Source organism: Meriones unguiculatus (genome assembly GCF_030254825.1).
Source record: "Meriones unguiculatus strain TT.TT164.6M chromosome 13 unlocalized genomic scaffold, Bangor_MerUng_6.1 Chr13_unordered_Scaffold_34, whole genome shotgun sequence".
NCBI lineage: Eukaryota > Metazoa > Chordata > Mammalia > Rodentia > Muridae > Meriones > Meriones unguiculatus.
In genome coordinates, this window is record NW_026843646.1 from 7522595 (window position 1) to 7541870 (window position 19276).

A 19276-nucleotide genomic window follows, 5' to 3' on the forward strand; every position below is an offset into this window, starting at 1 on the left:
CCACAGGAAAATGAGTGTCACAAATTAGAGGCTAAAAATAGGGACTGGAGGGATGGCTCAGCAGTTAAAAGGACTTGCTCCTCTGCCAGGGGAACTAAATTTAGTTCCAGCAATCATGTGGGGCTACTCACAACTGTTTCTAACTCCAGATCCAAGTGATCTGACACCCTCTTCTGGCTCTGAGAGCACCTACATTCATCTGTAAACAAAGGGAGAGAAAGAGAGAGGAGAGGCTAGAAGTTGATTTTGTGTAAATATGTGACAGGGTCTCCCATTTGTATTGTCTTTAAAAATTATATATAAACTAAAATGATCTTGATCTTCTGATCCTCTTGGCTCTACCTCCTGGGTGCTGAGATTCCAGGTGTGCAGCACCACACCCTAGTTCAAGCAGTGGTGAGGGTGGGACTCAGACATTCTCAATCAACTGAACCATGTCTACATCTCCTAACATGACCCTTTCATTTCTCCATGCACTCTGCCTGCTGGGAGAATTTTAGGAGGAAGTGCTGATCTAATTGGATATCAGTGGGGATATTTTGGGGCTCAGTGGGACTGTACTGACTGACCATTTCCTCACCTCCTGCCCTCTCTCATTCTTCAGTTTAAAGTTCCCTCCGTGAACTCCAGGCCACTCTTGGGAGGAAAATGGCAGGCTAATTAGCTTTCAGGAACCTCCAATATCAGCTGGAAGACAGTCTGCCCTTCTTCATCAGTTCTTTTGGTGTGTACAATTATATTTCATTGCATACAGGTTTTCATAATGGATAAATCCAACTACTGTCATTTCTTTTTAAATATAACTTTTATTTATTACAATTTATTCATTTTGTATCCCAGCTGTAGCCCTCCCCTCATGTCCTCCCAATTTCCTCCCTTCCTCCCATGACCCTTCCCCAGTCCACTGATAGTGAAAGACCTATCCCCCCCTCCCATCTGACCTTAAACTATTAGATCTCATCAGGACTGTCTTTCATAGTCTTCCTCTGTGGCCTGTTCAGGCTGTTTCCCCCTCACAGGGAGGTGATCAAAGAGCCAGTCACTGAGTTCATGTCAGACAAAATCATAAATAACCCAGATGACCCTCAACTGAGGAATGGATACAGAAATCGTGGTACATTTACACAATGTAATACTACCCAGCAATTAAAAATAAGGAAATCATGAAATTTACAGACATGGTGTGGGAACTAGAAAAAAAATCATTCTTAGTGAGTTATCCTAGACGAAGAAAGACATGCATGGTATAGGCTCAATTATAAGTGGATATTAGACATATAATATAGGATAATCGTACTAAAATCTGTACACCTAAGGAAGCTAAGTAAAAAGGAGGCCCCTGGGTAAGATGCTCAATCTTCATTCAGAAAGGCAAAGAAGATGGACATTAGAAGAAGGTGAAAATAATGAACAAGACAGAGCCTCTGAAAGACTCTACCCTGAAGGGTATCAAAGTGGATGCTAAGACTCATAGCAAAGTTAGGGCAGAGTGGAGGGAAACTTATGAAGAAGGGGGAGATAGAAAGACTTGGAAGGGTCTGGAGCTCTACAAGGAGAGCAACAGAACCAAGAAATCTGGGCCTAGGGATCTTTTTATGAGACTGATACTCCTCATTATCTCTTCCCAAGGAGGGTGCTGTTCTGGTTTCACTTTGTGGCTGTGCTGATAAAACTTTAAACCCAGAAGCAACTGGCAGAGAAAATGATTTGACTTAACACTTCCAGGTCACAATCCATCTATGAGAGAAATCATGAAAGGACCCATGTAATAACAACCGTGCTTGGTGGCTTGCTTGCTCACAGGCTCACACTTACCTAGCCTTCTTATACTGCCCAAGATTACTGGAGTTGCCACAGTGCCACCCGAAATTGGCTGGGTACTCCTGAATCAGTCAGTAACCAAGACAATTTTCCATAGATATGCCCCAAGGCCAATAAAATCTAGTTAATTGCCCCATGGAAGATTTCCTCTCAGATGAGATTCCTATGTCTCAAGGTAACAATTAAAATGGGTTTAGAAGGTGAAGCCACATGGTGAAGGCACTGGCCACCACTGGTTTCATCCCCAACAGATCTGTACAGCAACTATACATCCCTTCAGTGAACAGTCTGAAGAACCATGGAGGGTCTTTGAGAATAACTTTCTGAAGGAAACTTTGAGAACCACATGGAGCTTGGTAGAGGGGGCACACACCTTTGACCCCAGCACTTGGAAAACAGAGGCAGGTGGATGTCTGAGTTTGATGCCAGCCTGGTCTATAGAGGCGTTCCAGGACAGCCAGAGCTACACAGAGAAACCATGTCTTTAAAAAAATTAAAAATAGAGAGATAGAGAGGGAGGAAGAGAGGGAGACAGAGAGACATTATAATGTATATACTAGAGATCAAAGTGCACACATATGGTGGAACCAACAATTACAATCTAGCCACAAAGAAAGTGGCAGATGACCCTCCTTCCTGCGACACTGGCCAGGGCTGCAGCTCCCAGCCACGGGATCACAAAGGAAAGCCAATCATACAACATGGAATTTGGCCATGCTGAGCTATCAAAGCTAGTCCATTAGGTGTGAAGATGGTCAGTTAGTAATTATCAGGTTACTGAAATTCAGAAACGGCGATTGTTAATTGATAAAGGAAGACCTAGGCCCTAGTGGGCAGTGGTATTCCCGAGGCAGGGCATTCTGAGCAGTATAAGAGATAAGCACTTGGGGGCTGCAGAGATGGCTCAGTGGTTAAGAGCACCAGCTGCTCTTCCAGAGGTCCTGAGTTCATTTCCCAGCACCCACAAAGGCAGCTTACAACTATCTACACTGGCATCTGAGGCTCTCTTCTGGGATGTGATAAAGCACTCAAATGATTTTTTGTTTGTTTGCAAGAGTAAGTTCCAAACCACCTTACATACATACATATAGGTGGATGGAACAAACTCCAAAGAGCAAGCACCAAACCACCTTACCTACATATGCATACATCATGATGGATGGAACAAACACAAAAGAGCAAGCTCCATCCCAACCTTAACCTTACATACATACATACATACACATACATCTTTTCAGATGAAACAAATTCCAAAGAGTGTGGTCCAAACCACCGGACATACATACACCTTGGTGGATGGAACAAGACCCAGAAGGCCAGTTCAGACCACACTTTTACTCTTTTTCCACAGCTTATCTGTCCCAGCAAGATCTTTCAAGCTAAACACACAATGTGGTTTCACTCAATTTTTCTTTGAGTACAATGAATATATGCAAAAAAACAAAAACAAAAACAAAAAACAAAAAACAAAAAACAAAACCAAACACATATTCCCCTATACCTTCATATGATCAAATGTTTTACGTATTTTGGGTGAAACATAAGATCAATTCCTTTGGTGCTAATTAATAATGAGCCCACCTGTATTTAATTGTAGCATGTAACACTCAAATATAAAATGGTTTAAGATGAATGTGGCACACTAAGATTTCATAAAGTGAAAAGTATTATGTTGAATGAGTTAGACAACAGTTATATTGGACATATTCAAAAGGTCTTATCACATCAACATTATTTTGTTGATGAACATTTTTTTATCCAAAGTACAACCCTTACCCATCGCGCTATTCTTTTCTACAATCTTTTTTAATTTACTTTATAACTTATTCACTTTGTATACTTGTAATTTCTCCCTTCTCTCCTCCCAATCATGCCCTCACTCCTTCTTCTCTTCCCCTACACTTTCCAGAGTTCCAGTGAAAAGGAACTCCTGCCCTTCCATCTGACTCTAGCCTATCAGGTCTCATCAGGATTGGCTGCATTGTCTTCCTCTGTGGCTTCATAAGGCTGCCCACAACCCCTCAGAGGGAGTTGAACAAAGAGCCAGCCACTGAGTTCATCTCAGGGACAGCTCCTGTTCTACATACTAGGGAACCCACTGGGACACTGAGCTGCCATGGGCTACATCTGTGCAGCGATTCTAGACTATCTGCACATACGGTCCTTCCTTGGAGAATCAGTCTCAGAAAAGATACCTGGGCCCAGATTTTTTGGTTCTGTTGCTCTCCTTGTGGAGCTCCTGTCCCGCTCCAGGTCTCCCCCTTCTTTCATAAGGTTCCATGCACTTTGCCCAAAGTTTGGCTATGAGTCTCAGCATCTCCTTCGCAAGATCCAGCTTTACAACTCCTAGGCATATATCCAAAATATCCTCAAATATACAAGGAAATTTGCTCAACCATGTCCATAGCAACTTTATTCATAATAGACAGAATCTCCAAAGAACCAAGATGTTCCTCAATTGAGGAATGGATACAGAAATTGTGGTACATTTACACAATGGACTACTACTCAGCAATAAAAACAAGGATATCATGAAATTTGTAGGCAAATAGTAGAAACTAGGAAAGATCATCCTAAGTTATCCCAGAAGTAGAAAGATACACATAGTATATACTCACTTGTAAGTGGATATTAGACATAATATATAGGGTAAACATACTAAAATCTGTATACCTAAAGAAGCTAAGTAAGAAGGATGACCCTGGGTAAGATGCTCAATTCTCATTCACAAATGCAAATGGGACAGACATTGGAAGAGGGAGAAAACAGGGAACAGGAAAGAATCCTACCACACAGGGCCTCTGAAAGACTCATTCCACTCTTCTTAATTCTACTATTTTATAGACTTATGCCAGGTACTGTTTTTCATTCATAAGCTAAAATGTGAGTTATTTCAAATTTCTGAAAATTGCGATCCTTGTTGCCAGGAACATTCAGATACATTTCACTTCTCTTTTGCCATGGTTCTACATACATAAATGGAGCTGCATATCCATAATGAAATTCTGTGACTGATTCTTCACAAGAGACTCTCACCTTTCATGTTTCCACTATTAACTGCTCACCCACTTTATATTCTGCCTGAAACCATTCTTATCAGAAGGATGGATTATGTTTGTGGCCCTCAATATGCATGTGTAAACAGATAATACATCTAATATCACCAAATTAAAAGGTGGCATAGATAGAAACATCAAATGAATTTGGTTATATGCATTATTGAAAATGCCTGGTGCATATTTAATTGAATGTGCACTTAGTGTCAATTTGACTTCCAAATTTCACTCAGTCATAAAAAGAAAGGTTTAATGGAAATGTCAGTAAATACTTCATATATCCCTAGACACAGTATCTTCTCATATTCTAGATGGGAGAAACACCAAAAATTAACATAGAAAATCTTCAGATATATTACAAAATGACAGAAAATATTGAGAGAACAACACAAAGATGATCTTCTTATTCAAGTGTATGGAAATGCTTTTCCAGGTAAAGAGTAAAGTCACAGAACCCAGAAGTTTATACACTTGCAAGCACTTATGTTAATTAAGTCAACTCTGTGATGAGACTAGATATATGGACAGAGGAATGAAGGGGGTTGCCTGTGATGAAATTTTAATGTGGAAAAGACATGAATTCTGGTGTATACTTGCATGGAACAGAAGGTTTACACTACATAATCCCTGTGATTCCAACCTTCATATTCAAGATATTCTCAGTATACCATGATCACATCTTCTCTTGAAAGATCAGAATGTGAATTTGAAATTTACCTGCAGTGCACAAATCAGTGATTCCAATGGTATAATGACACTGGTCCTCATCTGTTGAATATAGACACCAGTGATATTCTGCTGCACAGACATTTAAGACCTTTTGCAGTCTAAGGGTAATTATTTTTATGTGTACAATCAAATACAACTTTTAGGAAATTAACTTGAGGGTATAGGAGGTAGTTTTTTCAAAATCAATTATACTACACAATATCACTGAGGAGAGATCAATTTGTATACTTTAAAAACACAGAAAATACCAGGTCATTTTTCAGTGAGGAATGTGAAGAATGAGGTAAGGCCTGGTCCTGTCACGTTCTTCATATGACACAATGCACTTCATTTTCACCCCAAGGATTTTGTAGAGTCGTGATGAATATCACAGATCAAAATCTTAAGGAACGTACTTATATATAGAAATGTGTGTACAGACATACTCAGTATTCATAGAAGTGGAAAACTTGAGTTGGTAGCTTGCATACAATTACACTAATAAATTCTTATTTAGTAAATATTCTGGTGAAGAGATTTATATTTTCTATGTGAGTTAGCATTATTCTGACCCACAATTTCTACAGCCATCCTTTTTCTGAACACAGGTCCAAGCTGTAGGTCTTATAAAAAAGTGGCAACAAGATGTTTCTTGGGACAGAACAGGTGAATGGACTTGCAAGCAGAGCTGCTGTCTGTCCTGAATATGTCCACAAAGTCATCTATCCCTAAGTAACTCAGTGAAATGGACTCTTATTTTAAACCTTTCTTCCCCTAGAAGGAGAATCAAGTATTTGTTAATTTGCTTTTCATTATAGTTGGAATTGCTTGTAGTAAGACCCAGTTCTTCCTGTCCCAAAGCAGAGGAGGACTCATACCTCTCTATGATCAAGGCACAGCTTATGCCATGGTACACAGACAACAACAAAGTTAGTGTTGAAGGAAGTCACTGAGTACACACTTTTTGATGGTCACAAATACCCGTAGACTGGTCTTTTTCTGATTAGTGAGTGTTTTGTAGTATAGGTATACTATGGATTTTAAAGGCATAGCATTTTTAAAAGCTATCTCAATATTTCAACCCCCCCATTTAATTAAATACTAACCTTTTTTGCATTATTTATTTCCATAATTTCATATTAAAATTGGTTAAGATTTTTTATTAAATAATTGTGATAACCTTTTCAAAATAAATACTATAGAAATACTGTCTGACATAATATTCACATTCCATTGTCCTTTACCCTGTACTAAGTAAAGGACAATTTACTTAGTCATGCCAGCCTACTGCTGTTGCTCCTTCAGTGAACCCACGATGTGCAAGTAACACAGAGGATTCTTTTTTCCAATAACCTCATCCATTGATTACAAATGGCATCTTATCAAGCATTCTGATGTTATCAAAAGTGTTCTTGAAAAACAATTATGTGGGAGCCTAAGTCTCATTCTTTCTTTACACTTTTTATATGAAGTTGGTTAAGAATTTCATACACATATGTAATGTGCTCTGATTAATTTTTCTCACTTTCTCCTATCTCCTGAGAGTTCTCCTTCCCACATTTGTGATTCTTTTGCATTATTTTTATGACAGACTGAAAATTTTCTGGGGCATTTGTTATGTAAACCTGAATTTGGAATTCTTCATTGGATACTGGTGGACTGAAGATAATGACTCTGACTCTCTCAGATTCAGGAGAAATTAGGTCACAAGTATAAACCTGATTCAAAAATCCTACACGTAAATATTTCTAAAATCCAAAATGTGAAGAAATAAAGATTTCCCACCCATCTAACATAACATCCTATAGTGAAAATACAAGCATATCATGTAACATGTACTTCAGGATACACATATACACACAAACACCTCAAATATATGAAATATTCATATTTACATTTGCTTTCCACCCTCAAGACTTGTGAATTTATGCATATATGTATGAATGTATATATACATATATGTATATACATAATATATATACGTACATATACATATACATATATGAACCAAAATTGGGAAGTAATGCTTCATGAAACCTGTAACTTCTAATTCTAGTATTTCTCATTAGAAATAATCTACATTGAAAATGGAAAAATGATAACCATCCCATAAGCTTGATAATCCTCTTTTTATAATATAAATGATGATCTCAAAACATTTTTAATTACTATTCCAATTCAACCACAGAGGAACAAAAGAGTTTTCAAAGAGGAACAAAATAGATTTTCTTTTAAGAAAATCAAACATTTTTTAGTTTCCATTATCTTCAAAAGTCAAAGTGAAATTCACCAGTTTCACAAACACATTGATGGAAAATGATCAGTATTTTCTTTTTATTTTAAATGAGTTGATTACTATCTTTCAAAATAAAATTAGGATTTCCAATTGTGGACTAAATTGGAGCTGAGGAGAAATGACAAAGATGGACAGACAGCTGGGCCATTCACTTAGTTTAGGCCTACACTGGTCAGACACTAAGTCACCCTTTTCTAGGGTGGGAGCTTACAGTGAGAGAAAAATGTTGAGGGTTGAGTTTTCTCTCAGGGTTGAGAGAAAAATGTATGCATTTGGTTGTCTCTATAATGTATAGAAGAACTCTCTCCTTTCATTTTTTTCACAATTTATGAAATGGATCTTCAGGAATATTACTCAATAACTGGAAAATTTACGCCCCAAACTGAGACTGTTTTATTGATGTCTGTCCTAAAATCTATTTACATACTTATAAGAATACTCCTTAAAATATGTACTTGAGGAGGTCAGGACCAATTTTATTTCTCTCAGAATAATATGAAGGCTATGATCATGGCCCCTAGAGATTATATGTGATGTGGTCCTAAAAAACACCTCTATGCTCCAATCACAGCAGTCCTTAGCATCTGCAGGATCACCAAGCAGGACCTACTTGGTACCAGCAGTTCCCCTGATGAGTGTAGGGATAGTGTCTGCTTCTCATCTCTTCACACTAATTTGGAAGTTATGAGTTCAGAGGCTTACATATATGATCCCCTTTGAGCAACCAATATAACCAGTGATATTATCTTTCATATTTTAAACAGTTTTTGAGAAAAATTTTAGTGTAGTCCACAAACTTCCAATACTCATAAGTCAGCTTCAAAATAACTATAATTGCTGATATCTCTCTCCTTTTCATGATTTTTGCTATTTTTTTCTCAATTCAAACAGCAGAATCACACTTTAAATAATTCATTTTTTAAAATATGACTGAAACATTTGTGATAACAAAGTGAAAATGTGTACAGAAGAAAGTCCACTAAGCTTCAACTCTACTTCAAAAAGTCTGTGCCGCTGTGCAATTTTGAGAGTAAGAGAAATACCTCTCATAGGAATAGCAGACTAATTGGCTATCAATACCAAATGGTCAGTCCTGAAAAATATATATACAATTAATATTATACTGACTGAGCTGATTATGTAGTTACGAATATATATATATATATCCACACACATATACGTACCTTAACACATATGTATCTGTGTAACAATTATTAATTAAAAAAGAAGCTATGATTTTAAAAGAGACAAAGTAAGGAAACATGGGAGGATGTGTAATAAGAAATAAAATAGGGAAATAATGAAGTGATTATAAAGCAAAACAGAACAAAAAACTATTTTATTTTTGTACAGTAAAGCCTAATCAAAGTGTAGCCTCTAATACTATGGCAGGCATGAGGGACATACCCATAGGTTATTAGTCACAACCAAAACATCATTAAACAAGGAGAGATGTATTTTTTTTTTCCTTATTCTGTCTCTTCTGAGTTTCCTGGAGCCTTGGCATAGCAAGGTCCAGTATACTCCATCGTTGGTGAACTCCTCATAGGCTTCCATGTGGGTAAAGATAGATTCTCCTGGGACAGGTCTCAACCTAACAGAACAGATATTCAGTGGATAATTACAAGACTGATATCCATACTAAATTTCAAAGGGTGCATAGTTTTAAAACATGGACTCAATTTGCAAGAGAAGTCATTTTCCTTGCCTCTGGCAAAAGCGACATATGGCACTCTACCAACCTGTGATATCAGGATATCAGCCACCAATGCTGGCCTCCAGGTCAACTGAAGGGGAAGTAAAAGTACTTATTATACATCTCAGAACCCACACCTGTATTCCTGTTACTTCCCAAACAAGCCTACACTCTGCTAACTCCCAAAATATTCAATCAAAATATTTTATAAAGACAGTTTCTTTACTTGTCTGAGCTATCTCCACTTTCCTGTCTTAATATTGTTTCTTTTCTCATAGACAGCTTGGTCACATGAAATTTTTTTTTTTCTCCCCCCAGGTCTGAAGTTTTCTAGAATCCTCTGAACATTTTTCATCTTTTATCCATAACAAAATTCTTTCCTATAATCATCTAAGATTTGGTGTTTTTTTTCCCTGTTATCCAGATCATTTAAATTGAACATTTAAAATGTATCTGTACTTAAGTGACTATTACTCTGCTAAAAACAAGTAATGTATACAGAGATCCAATAGCTTTTAGTTAGAAAACACTTAATGAAATGAATGAAAGTATCAAAAGAAAGATAGCAGCCAATGGTCTTCAATACACACATAAATGAAACGCATGTAATGTAAAGGGTTATGTTAAAAATAGTACCAATTCCATTTCATGATAACAGAATTGAAAGTAAAAGAGCATGTTTGGAAAACAGTTCTTGTCTAGTCTGAACCTGTATCAAAATATTGAGATTTAGGTTTCAAAGAACGTAAAATATGTCAGAAACAATGAAAGTCTGTTGAAACAAAGAATTGTGACTGAAACATGAGAGATACTCTGTAAGTTTCATAATAAAGAAATGTAGTATACACTGGACATATAATGGTCATGGACAAATCATTCAAAATTAGAATGCCTGTCTTTAAAATGATTGTATTTCGGTGATAGTAATAATTTTTGCCTTCTGCACAGTGTGCAATTTCATTAATATGTGTAATTATATACTTCTAATTAAGATAGCAAAACTCTACCAGACTGTTAGGTTCTTCATGAAGATATTCTGCTGAATAATTATGATTTTAAAAATATAACACATTTGAGTATGGAAAATAAAAACACATCAGAAGGAAATCTCTATAGTGTCACGTGGTAACCAACCCCATTATTTTCAAAATAGTAATAAATACGTGTAAAGAAAGTAATCGGGCTTTCCTAATAGCATAAACTATTTAGGTCCCAGGGAGTGCAATTATCCAAACATGCCAGTCCTGGACCTACTCAACATGCATTTTCAAAGGAATTCTGGTGATTAGAAAGAAACAAGCAAAAAAACAAACAAATAAACACACACACCAAAAATAGCATTCATCAAGAATTTGTGCAAAAGTTCTGGTCCAGCAAAATAGCCATTTTCCTTGCTCCAACAAAAGGGACAAATCGCTCTCTATTGACCTGTAGCTCCTATGAGGATATCAACACCCATGGTGGCCTCCAGGTTCCTTGAAGGGGAAGTAAATGGACTTGTTATATATCTCTAAACACACGTCTAGATTCCTGTGCCTTCCCAAAGAGCCTCATCTCTTTCTGCACTATTCTAATTTTCTGCATAGTCTAGAAATACCCTGATTTTTTTTACACAAATTAATTTATTTATAAATTTCATATCTTCATCCCAGGCCCCGTCCCTTCTCTCTTCACAGTCCCACCATCATTCTTCCCTCCCCCATTCCCTCTTTCTCTTCAGAGAGGCTCACTGTGTGTAACAACCCACCCTGACACATAACATGAGGTAGGACTTCCTCTCTCACTAAGGACAGGCAAGACAGCCCAGCTAGGGGAAAGGAAACTAAGGGCAAGCAACAGAGTCAGAGATAGCCTTCAGTTCAATTGTTAGGGGTCCCACATGCTGACCAAGATGCACATCTGTTACATATGTGTAGGTGGACCTAAGTCCAGCCTGTACATTTATGAAGCATAGTTTGTCTCTGTCTAAGCTATCTCTACTTTTCTCCTAATATTCTCCATTCTCTTCTAGACAGTCTTGGTCATATCAAGTCTGCTTCTTTTTCTCTGTGCTATGAACTCTTCCAGGTGCCTCTAAACATTTTTCCTCTCTGACCCATAATAAAATTATTCCCTGTAATAATGGAGTGGCTACAATTTTAATGGTTTCTCTGTTGTTCCTGCTCATACAGTTGGAATATTTAACATATATATTTTATTAAGTGAATATTACTATGCCTAAGTCATTTCATTTCATTCAAGGAATATGTACTGACAAGCCATAGTTTTTACTTGGGAAGGATTAAAGATCCCTGTGAATTGAACAGTCAAAGAGAGACATCAGCCAAGGTTGTCATCAAATGCATCTGGCAATAATGTAAAGGTATTTTATAAAATATTGCCAATGCAATTTCATTATAAAATTGAAATTAAATGAGTATGTCTGGAAAGTCATTCTTATCTAGTAGAATCAATGTTCACATATTGAGAAATATATGTTTGAAACTAGAAGGTTGTTGAATTTGGAGCTGAAATTTGAGCAGTTTCCAACAAAACTTTGTTGGCACAATGGGTAATACAACTAGATGAAGAGAAAATAATCTCTCATATCTTGGGCATATAGTTTTGAAGGTACATGGCTATCATTCCTTGTAATATCTCAAAGCATTACTCTCTGTCATAACTTTGTTTCTTTGGGGGAATGGTACTGATTATTGCTAACAGGAGTAGCTTTTCATGAAAAAAAAAACTGTTAAGAATTAGGTCACAGGTTCTAGAGAACTCAAGACAGAACACTTCCTGAGACCATTAGTCTAGCATGAAAATCATAATGAGCATTTTAAAATACCTTTACATCGGAGCCTGGAATGGAGAACCTTTCACTGGGCAAAAAATTATCCTTTTCTTACCTGGCACTAACCAAAATGGCTACAGCAGTTTGTAGACAAACCCCTGAAGTGTAAACATTCTGTAGTAGTCAGGGGGAGAAACCACTGTGATGTCAACATTCCAAGGCTCAGGCCATAACTCACAAAGTGACGCATGCATTTCAAATTTTGACTTTGAGACATTGATTTAAAAAAAAATTGAGCCACATGTGTTTTGAAGAAATATTCAAAACTGTGTGTATGCATGTGTAATAGATATATGATATAGACAATAGACAAAGGATAGATGTTAGATAGAAGGATAGATAACTATAATGCTATCAGCACAACAATAGGAGGAATACTTCTATAGGGTCAAATAGGGGGAATACTTGTACAGGGTCAAATAAAAGGGGAGGACAACCTTCCCTAACAGTGGACTAGGGGAGGGGTGCAGGGGGAGAAGAGGGAAAGAGGGTGGGATCTGAGATGAGGGAGAGGGCCACAGCCACAATATAATTTGAATAACTTGAAATAAATAATAATAATAATAATAATAATAATAATAATAATATTTAAAAGACAGTAATGTAAAAATATCGGGAAATTTATATTCATCTCCAAAGATTATTAATTCCTAATTTTTTTACCTGTTAAAGGCCCAGGTAAAAAAAGGCAGCATGCAAAATCATTAAAACTCTGAAACTTAGAGTCTAACACATGCAAAAATCATAGAATACTTGAAAGATGAATGCGCTTTATTGAGATATGGTCAGAAAGCTTCATGCACAGAGAAGTCAGAAAGCTTGAAGGAGAGGAGTACACATGCTTATTAGTATACAGTAAATTTTATATATTAATCCTAGATACACAAAGAATTGTAACTGAAACATGGGAGATGCTCTGTACATTTAGTAATAAAATATGTAGTATACTTTGGACATATAACAACCATGAACAAACCATTAAAAATTAGAATTACCTGTCTGTATGGTGATTGTATTTGGTGATAGTAATGATTTTAGACTTCTGCAAAGTGTATAATTTCATTAATACATTTAATTATACAGTTCTCTTTAAGATAGCAAAATTCTACCAGACTGTGAGATTCTTCATAAAGATGTTCTGCCAAATAATTATAATTTTAAAAATATGACACATTTGAGTATGGGAAATAAAAACACATCATAAGGAAATCTCTAAAGTGGCATGTGATAACTAAACCCATTACTTTTTAAAAGGACATAATAGGTGGGAATAGTTTAATCAGGCTCTCCTGATTACACTATTTAATTTAAATAATTTAAAAAACAAGTTTAAACTTGTTAGGTCCCACGAAGTGCAATTATCCAAAAATGCTCAACATGCAGTATCAAAGGAATTCTGGTGATTAGAAACAAACAACAACAAAAACAGACAAACAAATAAATACATATACCAAAAACAGTATTCATCCAGAATTAGTGAAATAGTCCTTGTCCAGCAAAATAACCATTTTTCTTGCTGTGACAAAAGGAACATACTGCTCTCTACTGACCTGTGGCTCCTATCAGGATATTAACACCCATGGTGGCTTCCAGGTTGCCTGAAGGGGGAGTAAATGTACTTGTTACACACCTCAAAACACCCATCTAGATTCCTGTGCCTTCCCAAACAGCCTCATCTCTTTCTGCACTATCACAATTTTCTAAATATTCTAGAAATTACCGTCTTTCTTTCCACCAATTAATTAATTAATTTCATACCTTCATCACAGGCCCCCATCCCTTCTCTCCTCACAGTCCTACCATCATTATTCACTCCCCCATGACCTCATTCTCTTCAAAGAGGCTCACTATGTGTACCAACCCACCCTGACATATTACATGAGGCAGGACTAAGAGCATCTCGCTAGGGGGAAGGGAATTAAGGGCAAGCATCAGTCAGTGAAAGCTCTCAGTCCAATTGTTAAGGGACCCACATGTTGCCCAAGCTGCACACCCGCTACTTAAGTGAGGGGGGCCCTAGGTCCAGCCTGTGCATTGATGAAAACATACTTTGTCTCTATCTAAGCTACCTCTACTTTTCTCCTAATATTCTCTATTTTCTTTGAGACAGTCTTGGTCATATCAAGTCTGCTTCTTTTTCTCTCTGATCTGAATTCTTCCATGTGCCTCTGAACATTTTTCCTCTCTCATCCATAAAAAATTACTCATTGTAATAATGGACCAGATGATATTTTGCTGGTTTCTCTGCTGTCCCTGCTCATACAGTTTGAATATTTAAAGTATATATTTTATTAAGTGAGTATCACTATGTCCAAGACATGTTACTTTGTTTAAGGAGCCCCGGTCCTAGTGTGGGTGGCTCCTCCTCACATGCTGAGGAGGCCCTAGATGGATGACTCCAGGGTCTGGAGAAAGCAGAGCTCTGTCAGCCCTGGAGACCTTGGCTCTCCGCCACATTGCTGTACTCCCTGGCTTCAGGGCATGTAATCTCTTCCCCCAAGAGCTCACATCACCTCTGGCTACACAGCCTTCCTCCTTTCCTCCCTCCCTCCTTCCTTCCCTCTCTCCCTTTCTTCCCTCCCTCCATTCCTTCCTTCCCTCACTCCTTCCTTCCTTCCGTCCTTCCCTCCTTTCCTTCATTCCTCCCTTTCCTCCCCTCCCACTTCTTCTTCCCCCCACTGCCTGGCCTGGCTGGTCTGGAACTCTGTATACCAGGCTGCCTCCAACTCCATGGAGACCAATCTTCATCTGACTCCTGGAATTAAAGACATGTGTCCTTAAGTCTGGACCTTTATTTCAGTATTTATTTATGTCTTTTTTTTTTTTTTTTTTTTTGAGACAGGGTCTCTCTACGTAGCCCTGGCTGTCCTGGACTTGCTCTGTAGACCAGGCTGGCCCTGAACTCACAGAGATGCCCCTACTTCCGCCTCCCTGAGTATTGGTGTCACAGGTGTGCTATACCACCCAGCTAATTTATGTATATATGCATGTAAGCATGTATGTATGTATGTATGTTCGTATTTTTGCATACATCACATATGTGCCTGGTGTCTGTGGAAGGTGGAAGAGCATCAGATTTCATGGGCCTGGTCGTGAGCTGCCAAGGGGGTGTCGGGAACCAAATCCTGAGGCCTAGGCGAGTGCTCTTAACTGCTAAGCCATCACTCCAGGCCCTATACTACTTTTTGTATTATCACACTTGTTGCATGTATGTGTGTGTGTGTGTGTTTGTGTGTTGTGTGCATGTTCTATCTTCTCGGCTCATTGCATTATTTTTTGGTGTGTGTGGGGGTAAGGTTGTATCATCTAGCTCAGGCTGGCACCAAGCTCAGAGCAATCCCTCTGCTTCAGCCTCCCAAGCCTGGGCATTCTAGGACTGAGCCCACGGCCAACTGTGTAAACTGTGAAGCTGTGTCTGTGCACAGCTGTGTGGGCTGCTGGCTTCAACACAGCACCAAGCTTTCCTGAGGACGAGGGTGGCTCGGAGCCACCACCCACCCACCTGCCGGTGGCTGTGCTCCCCTTGTCTTAGGGACTCTGGGGTCAGCTCTTCTAGCAGGCACTGTGGCAGGGCGGCTCAGTGGATAGTTCATGCATGGCCCGGGCTGCACACCAGCGCTGCCAACTGCCACTGGAGAGACATACGTTGAAATCCCAGATCATCATGGCCCCGTTGATGCCAGTGGTACAGAATTTGCGACAGTCCTGTTGGTCCACCTCGTAAATGGACACCTGGCTAAAAGAAGAGCGAGACCATGATGTCTATGGAGGGAGTGAGGCCATTCTCCCAAGCCCTGCACAGACAGATGGCTCGGGGTGCACTAGGCTCCCAATCCCTCAGGGCCACACGACAAGATCCTGTCCTAGAGTGGGAGGGCTCACTCACCCGGGATGTGGCCCAGCTGGTAAGACTACATCAGGCCCTCGCCAGATACCCAAAGCCATACACTGGGTACTGATGCTTGTGTGGAGCCCTAGCCACCTGAAAGTGGAGGCCAGAAGGCTACAAGTTCAAGGTCAGGGTGGCTTCAGGGATGGCTCAGAGGTTGAGAGTGCTGGCTGCTTTTCCAGAGGTCCAGAGTTCGAGTCCCAGCACTCACAGCCATCTGGTGTCAGAGGAGAGGGAGAGGAAAAAAGGAGGGAGGTAGAGAGGGAGGGAGAGGGATGGAGAGAGAGAGAAGGAGAGAAAGGGAGGGAGAGAGGAAGAGAGACAGGAACGGAGAGAGTGGGAGAGAGGGAGTGAGAGAGAGGGAAAGGGAGAAAAGAGAGGGAGAGAGGGGGAGACAGGGAGAAAGAAGGAGAGAGGCAGAGAGAGGAAGGGAGAGAGAGAGGAGAGAGGAGGGAGGAGGGGGAGGGAGAAAGGGGAAGGGAGCAGGAAAGGGAGAGAGGAGAGAGAGGGAATGGAGAAGTAAGGGAAAGGGGAAGAAGAGGGATACAGGAGAGAGAAGCTCAGCAAGTTCTCCTCCTGCTGAGCCACATCCCAGCCCCAGCTCCTTTTCTAGACTAGGAAGTTCCCTTTATCACCGAGCTGCTCAGAGGGTACTGTACTTTGCAAATAAAGGAGCCCAACAGGTACCTGTCAGTGCTGAGCAACAGGCAGTGCCCATTTATCCTCACCTGCATTTGAAGTCACATGACCCTGCAGCCAGCCAAATGTTGTTGAGGTGCCAGCCCAAGCTGAAGACTGTGGAGCGAATCGGCTTCTTAATGTGCTTGCTCACCCACCTGAGGAAGGAAAAAACCTAGTTTACACTGTCCTCACAGACAAAAATAGCAGCATTTTCCAAGCTGCCCCATAAACCCCCTCCAAATAAAACTGATCTATATGTTTATAAAAACCACTTCAATTCTGAAATCGACAGACATTAGCTACATTTATAAAGGTAACTCATGTACGCACCATCACTTTTAAAGTTATAAGGCTGTCCTTTGACTTAAGCTTGAGTATTTTCATGGGCTCCCTACAGTGCACAGCTGCTCCTGCTGAAGGCTGGCTTGCCCTGTCAGGGAAGAGCTTCCTATACACAGTTCAGGCTGTCTCTGAATTGCTGTGAACCCCACACAGGTCTCAAAATCAAGCTAGAATTTCAGGCCTGTGCACCACACTGGCCTGAGGGACTGATGTACAGCTCACGTTCAGGGACTACATCTGTGACCACAGTAAGGTCCAGTCCACCTACAACCTCTCTGCAAACATACAGTCAACTGCTCCAAGGCAGTCAGGAGAAAATGCTTCCTACATGAATTAAGAAGAGTCGGGGGCTGGAAAGGGAAGGACAGAGATGAAGGAGGAAGTAGAGGAAGAAAGGGAAGAGAGATTAGCATGGCTCACCAGTCATTTCCAGACTCCAAGTAGCAGACAGAGGAGATGAGCTGGAATCCACTCGCCATAGCAAACTTGTTCTCCAGTGGGGGCTACTTCACAAAAGTGGCACGGCTGATCCTGAGCAAGGGCAGGGGTGGTGGCAAACTCCTCAAGGTTGTCACTTCTCCAAAGCCCCTCCTCCTTGGCTCTGCAGAGGACTTATGAAGTGGCCGTGCGCCTGGCTCTTCACTTCTCCAAAGCCCTTCCTCCTTGGGTGCACAAGGGACGCAAGAGGTGGCTGTGTGCCCTGACTCTCCTGGAGCACCCTGGGGCTGTGGCGGTGGCAGAACAGCATCTTTAGGTGGTTTCTCTTCCCTTTCGAAGTCCATCCCCAGGGGGAGGGGGGCGCACCTTGTACCCAGGCCTGGACAGGCTTGGTCTCCTCCTTGTAGTCCTCCTACTGCTTTGGGATCAGGTTAGGTTTCAGGCAGCTTGGTTCTCCAGGCCTGAAACGGGAGAATGTGAGCAGAGAGAGAATGGGCCCAGCCCGGGACTCCAATGTCAGTGTTAGAACCCAAGGTCTCGGTGGGGTCAGGGGGTCAATCTATAAGAACTGTTCCCCTGGGCGCTTAGGGAGAGGGAGGTGGGGGGGTGGGTGGGAACTGGGGGATTCTGGGAAGAAGAGGGGTTCCAGAGGAAGGACAGGAACTGGGGTATTCTGGGAAGGATGCTTTATCACAGCATCCAGGAGGAGACCCTGGCTCACCAGAGCCATGCGGACCACAGGGCGTCAGAGAGGAGCCTCACTCACCCGGCACGGTCGTGCTCCCTTAGTCTTCCGCGCTCTCTTTGCACGAGCCGTTCTGGGGATCCACGGCCAGCTGCTGCCATTCTCCCTGGGTCGGATATTCAGCCTCGGCCTTGAAAGTCGGGGTGCCCTGGAGGGGCGCAAGAACTCAGTTACTGCTCGCTTTCTCTGCTGAGTAGCAAGGAGCTGGTGAGCCGAGTGGCAGGATAACAAAGCGACCCACGTCACCTCGACTGGACTCAGGGACCCCTGAAACACGGCTTCGGGCATAGCCTGAGCTAGCCAGCATCTCCCGGCAGCTTTGACTGGGCTGAATGTGCGGAATGGAGACAAGGGGAGCGCCAGCGTCCACCACCTCCTCACTGCTAATTGGGAAACAAGGGGACCAGCCCCACCCCTGCTGCACCGTCCTGGCCCTGCACTGTGGCTCTTGTCCAGCCCTGACACCCCAAAATGCGCCCTTCCTTCTCGGAGCCCTTGACAGGGCGGTGGGAAAATTCATTCGCCTGCGGTCTCGGGGTTTGGGGGGTCCTCACCTGCGGGGAGACCGGATGCAGCGCGCGCGCCCAGGCCGCTGCCTCCTCCCCGCTCTCGGGGCGCCAGTGGCGCACAGGGTCCCGCAGCCGGAGCGCGAGGAGGCTGAGGAACTGCTCGAGGACCAGCAGCTCCAGCATCTGCTCCTTGGAGCGCAGCTCGGGCCGCAGCCAGCGGCGGCACAGCTCCCGCCGGCGGCTCAGCGCCTCCTCCGGGCCG

General features: G+C 41.2%; 1 long non-coding RNA gene across 6 annotated transcripts; it reads right to left on the bottom strand.

The window, feature by feature from the left end:
- Window positions 1-4207: 4207 nt before the first annotated feature.
- On the bottom strand, window positions 4208-18545 carry LOC132650885 (uncharacterized). 6 transcript variants are annotated; one of them, XR_009588959.1, is made up of 8 exons: window positions 18527-18545; window positions 18127-18221; window positions 17743-18047; window positions 17028-17135; window positions 15913-16146; window positions 10907-14008; window positions 9624-9668; window positions 4208-9475 (listed from the first exon to the last, which is right to left on the bottom strand). It is a non-coding gene; the product is annotated as an uncharacterized LOC132650885 (long non-coding RNA). The 6 variants fall into 6 exon arrangements; XR_009588957.1 differs by lacking the exon at window positions 18527-18545 and having other exon boundaries at window positions 10907-11052; window positions 13961-14008; window positions 17743-18216; XR_009588958.1 differs by lacking the exon at window positions 18527-18545 and having other exon boundaries at window positions 10907-13452; window positions 13961-14008; window positions 17743-18216.
- Window positions 18546-19276: the final 731 nt, after the last annotated feature.